Source organism: Eubalaena glacialis, chromosome 5 (genome assembly GCF_028564815.1).
Source record: "Eubalaena glacialis isolate mEubGla1 chromosome 5, mEubGla1.1.hap2.+ XY, whole genome shotgun sequence".
Lineage (NCBI taxonomy): Eukaryota > Metazoa > Chordata > Mammalia > Artiodactyla > Balaenidae > Eubalaena > Eubalaena glacialis.
This window is the reverse complement of record NC_083720.1, coordinates 52669335-52674949: the sequence shown is the minus strand read 5'-3', so window position 1 is coordinate 52674949 and position 5615 is coordinate 52669335. Positions and strand designations below refer to the sequence as shown.

Genomic DNA, 5615 nt, shown 5'->3' with positions numbered 1-5615 from the left:
GTCCTCTGTGTGTCCAGAGCATCTAGCTCTTGCCTGAATAGGAAAAATTCCAAAGGCAAAGAGAGGTAAGCCAATAAATAAGAGAACAAGCTCTACTTCTTCTTTTTCCCTCCATTATGTAAACCACCAGCTCAGGAGGCAAGACCATGATCACGGGCATGTGGACTTTTTTTTTTTCCAAAAAGTTTGCACATTTTGATGTTTTTTTGTTTGTTTTACTGTGGCTTCTGCACTTCAAATCAGCACTTGCAGGTAATGGGGTTTTTGAATAGTATCACCGGGTATGAAAAGTTTTCCCAAGAAACCACAAAAGAGTCTTCATTTTTTTCTTTCTTTTTTTGTCAACATTTTGCCGCACTCAAGTCAGTGTAAGTCCTAGCAAAAAGACGGTAGTTAGGACACAACTGTTGCTGTAGATGACGTGACATTGGTTGAATTTGTGCTGACATTTGTGTAACTCCCCTCGCTGTTTGTGTTTGACTCATTAGGGGGCACTTGGCTGGAGTTGGCTCGAAGGATTGCTCCCGCCGCACTGCAATGTGGCCGTGGCCCTGGTTCTGGGGTGTAGGTAAAGGTAAGGCTGGTGGAATAAATGATTCCATCATTACGGACCAAAGTTACTGGAACCTGCACTGGCTGCCGGACCCATCTCCAACCTTCTCGGAATGCAGAAATGTCTGGGACAACACAGAGCATACTCTCTCCACATCTGTACATAGTTTCAGCTTCCACATCCCCAAACCACACTCATAAATTTGGAGTGAAATGCTGTCCTGTAAGTTCAAGATTGCTACATCCCCACTGCCATTCAACTGAAGACTTTCTACAACAGGCACCGGTGTGACTGGGGCAAGGACAGGGCCCATCCCCTCGTAAAATGTATACTCTGCCTTATCCATACTAATGATTGTCCAGGAAGCGCCATCATTTATCATCTCTTTATTTGGTTCTTTTGGGCATGGAGTGGCCTGAAACCGAATTATTCTTTCTTGAGAAAGGCACAGGTACATTCTTCCTGTATCCTTAAGGTAAAATGCATGTTTATGGAGCTGTGACACAGGATCGTCTGCATCCAGTAATGCGGTTTGCTTATCAACTTGCCTAATTACCAATCTTGGGAGTGCCATGCCAGTAACTGAACACACAAGTGTGACTGTTTGTCCATAATGGATGTATCCATCGCGGATTGTGAATTCTTCTCCTTCTGATACATCATCATCCAAGAGATGAATGTAAAATGCTCCCCACTGCTGAGAACTGGCATGGAAATTACTTCCTTCTACATGCAAGCATCTGGTACTAACTGTCTGGGATCGAAGTCGATTAAACAGAGCCACCTTTGTTCCTGAGGCAACGCATAAGTCAGCATTTTTCAATGACTGCTTCTTTTTGGAAGGTTTGGAGATGACTTTTATCTGCTTGCTGAGGAACACACCAATGTCATCATTATTGCCATAGAACATCTTTACAGAGAGCATGAAGTGCTTTCTCTTGTCTGAATCAGATATACACAATGTTTTGGCCGTGCAATAGTTCTTTCCTTCCCAGTTTAGCTGCTGCATTTCTTGGTCACTATTTCCTATTCTAATAAATGCACAGGGTTGAGACTCTTGTTCAGAACAACCATCGCATTCCATTTGTTCTTTTTTTCCTTCCATCCACTGCCCATAAGATACACACAAGGGGGAGGGCAAAAGAACTTTTTTTCATTTCCATATGACTTCTGTGCAACTTTTGCATGAAGAATAAGTACTGTTTGATTCCCTTGCTCTTTTAAATAATTTCACATAGCTTCCCTAGTAAATCATTTAGGTGGAAGCCGCTCACCAAATTTTCTTTTAATCCACGCCATGGTACTTCAAGAACATGTTAAGGTAAGCCGCAGGCTGGAACACTTTGATGCACCTCAAAACACCTCAGCCAGTTTATCTGTATCATTCTCCTTTCCTTTGAGACCATAATGGTTCTGAAGAACTATAATGCTTCCATTTGAATGATAGTTTCATAATTTCAATGACCTGTCACAGCAGGTGCCATCTTCCACCCATGTGGAATTTCGAGTCAGCCAGAGCTGAGCCCAAATGTGCCCCTTGCTGGCTGCATGAACTTGGGCACTCTCTTAACCTCTCTGATCCTCAGTTTCCTCATCTATAAAATGCGAATGACACTAGCATTTTCTCTCAGGGTTTATTGTAAAGAATTAAGGGCCAGCAAATCACTTAGCACAGTGCCTTGCACATAAAAAGGGCTCCATAAATGTTATGCCTTGACTCAGTAAATATTTTAGTAAGTAGCTCCCGTAGTGCTGGTGATTAATGTAAATAAGTGATTTAATTAACTAGAAGCAAATGGCTCTTCCTGAATTACCTACCCTAGAATCCATCTCTCTAGCTTTGCTGGAATATAGCCATGTCTATAGTGATTTTGGGGAATCTTGTTTATTCATAAAGGGACTTTCGCAGTAGACAGTGTGTTGAGAAGCCTTGAGTTGTGAGGTATGGAGGGGGTGGAAAAGGATATGATTATCTTAAATTATTCAGCGGGCTAATCTGCAGGTTAGGGATTAAATTTAATCCGTGACCTCCCAAAAAGAGGAATTAAATCCAACAGGAGAAAATTGCAGGGAACAGATTTCTGGGACTTTTTGTTTTGTTTTGTTTTCCTGATCCAGCCAGAGTTTATGGCTCTTCTCTTGTGTATCAAGCACTGTTCTGGGTACCAGGGACACAAGTGGTGAACACAGTCCCTACCCTGATGGAGACTGCATCCTAATAGGAGATGGATAACAAGCAAGTAAACAAGTAAAGAAACAAGACAAATTTAGATACTCATAAGTACTGTGAATAACATAAAAACTGAGTGATAAGATGGAGGATTATTGGTGACAGGGGATAAATTTCTTTCTTTTTAATTGAGATATAACTGACATTAACATTATAGTAGGGGCTTCCCTGGTGGTGCAGTTGTTAAGAATCCTCCTGCCAATGCAGGGGACATGGGTTCAAACCTTGGTACAGGAAGATCCCACATGCCGCAGAGCAGCTGAGCCCGTGAGCCACAACTCCTGAGCCTGCGCTCTAGAGCCTGCAAGCCACAACTACTGAGCCCGTGCACCACAACTACTGAAGCCCACGTGCCTAGAGACCATGCTCTGCAACAAGAGAAGCCCCCGCTCACCACAACTAGAGGAAGCCCGCAAGCAGCAACAAAGACCTAATGCAGCCAAAAATAAATAAATTAAATAAATAAATTTTAAAAAACCCATTATATTAGTTTCAGGTGTACGACTTAATGATTCAATATTTGTATGTACTGCAAATTATCACCACAATAAGTTTAGTTAACATCCATCACCACACACAGTTACAAAAAATTTTTTGGGGGGTTGAGAAATTTTAAGATCTACTCTCTTAGCAACTTTCAAATATGCAATACAGTGTTATTAACTATAGTCACCATGCTGTACATTACATCTCCCTGACTTATTTATTTTATAACTGGAAGTTTGTACCGTTTGAGCCCCTTCACCCATTTCACCTACTCCCCACCCCACACCTCTGGAACCACCAATCTAGTCTCTGTATCTATGAGCTTGTTTTTTTGTTTGCTTGCTTGTTTGTTTTGGTTTTCTGTTTCTTAGATTCCACATATAAGTAAGATCATACAGTATTTGTCTTTCTCTGTCTGACTTATTTTACTTAGCATAATGCCCTCAAGTTCCAGCCATGTTGTTTCAAATGGCATGATTTCCTTTTTTTCTTTGTGGCAGAAAAATATTCCACATTATATATACCATATTTTCTTTATCCATTCATCCATCACTGGGCATTTAGGTTGCTTCTGGCTACTGTAAATCGCGCTGCAATGAACGTGGGGATGCCTATATCTTTTCGAGTTCGTGTTTTCATTTTCCTCAGATAAACACTAAAGAACAGATTTCTGCTCAAAGTAAGGAAAGACCTTTTGTCTCCAGGAGTTTCCCAGAGAAAAGGGGGTTGTCTCTAGAAGTAATGAGCTCCCTGTTGCTGGAGGTGACCAACCCTAGGCTAGATGAGCCATTGGCATGAGTCTATAAGTCCTATGTCTGTGTAGCGTTTTACGGGTTCATAGGCACAAGATCAAGGGAGTTTACTGTGAGATCAATGGAGGTTTTTGTCCTTATGCTCTTTTTGCAGATGACGAAAATGAGGCTCACAGAGGATACATCCCTCACCCAATGTCACACAGTTGGGAGGTGGCACCACCAGGGTTGGCCCTCTGGTCTTTCAGCTCTAACTCCAGTGCTCAAGCCACTCAAGCAAGCCTCAGTGATGCCCAGCATCCACCCATTCCAGCTCATCACTGGAGGCACTTTTTAAAAATAAATATTCCTGAACATCATCCCAGACCTACTGGGCCCCAAACTTCACAGATGGTTTCTATAATCAGCAAATTCAGGGTAAAGCTACCTCTGGGTTGGGCGAGAGGGAGGTCTGACTGGGGAGGTCCCCACTGACACTGTAGGCATCCAGGTTTGGGATCCACTAGGTGGTCTGTCTGTAGGGCCTTTTCAACTCGAAAATTATCTGACCTAAAGCAGCTGGAATTTGGGGGCAATTTCTGTAGATCCACTGAGATCTGCTCTTGGTAACTAGATCCAGTTCCCACTGGGTTTACTATTCCCAGTTGTTCACACAGAGCCCACCAGCCCTTTCCCTGGACAGATTCAAAGGTGCCAGTCCTTCAACCAGTCCTGGTGAAGCCAGCCGCTCTCAGCATTTCCAGGGCCATCAGCTTCCTGGCTGCTGGAGCGTCTGAGGGGACCCTCCCAAGTCCTGCCATTGGCCCCGTGTCAAGAACAGCTGCCGGCAGCAGGGGACTCAGTCAGTGTGAACGTGCTACAAACCTGTCTTTAGGTAGAAATGCTTTAATCAGCTGTTATTACATTTGATTTAAATGATGGCTGGTTTCACAGCACAGACTGACATGGAGCTGTCCCTATGGGCCACTGTCTTCCTGGCTTTGGGTGGGTGTTGCCTAAGCCTAGGGTAGCACGTGCAAAGCAAGAAGCAAAGCCCAGGCACTGCTCCATCCGGAATAGTGATTGGGCAGGTCTAGCCAAGAGGCCAAGGACTCCCTGGCCCCAGTCAGCCTGACCTGATTACTGTTTACAAGAGCAAAACCAGGAGGTTTGCATAGAAATGAGAGTGCCCATAATCCAGGTGTGGAGAAATCCACCCACAGTCCTCCAAGTTTTACAAGGTACCTCAAGGTTCAGAATACTTAGGGACATGGTATGTTCTTACCATTGCTGAAGCCAGCAGTCTCCAAACTGGGGGTGAATGCACCCCATGGTTCACATGACTGTTAAGGGACATATTGGACCTTCTATTCCTATTTATTTTTATCTTGATCTTAAGATTTCTATTGCACAGTTGTCATAATACTAGATAATGCAACTGAGTTCTTCTTCCATGCCAGGCAACATTCTAAGAGCTTACATATATAGATATTATTATTTGTACTTCATAAGCACAGACAGGTCAAGTGATCCCTCCAATGTCACACAGCTGGGAAGTGGCAGAGCTGGGATTCGAACCCCACAGTCTGCCTACAGAGTTTACATTTATAACTAC

The 5615-nt window shown here is 43.3% G+C and overlaps 1 pseudogene; it reads right to left on the bottom strand.

Moving 5' to 3' along the window:
• Nucleotides 1–337: 337 nt before the first annotated feature.
• On the bottom strand, nt 338–1852 carry LOC133092065 (recombining binding protein suppressor of hairless-like; annotated as a pseudogene).
• Nucleotides 1853–5615: the final 3763 nt, after the last annotated feature.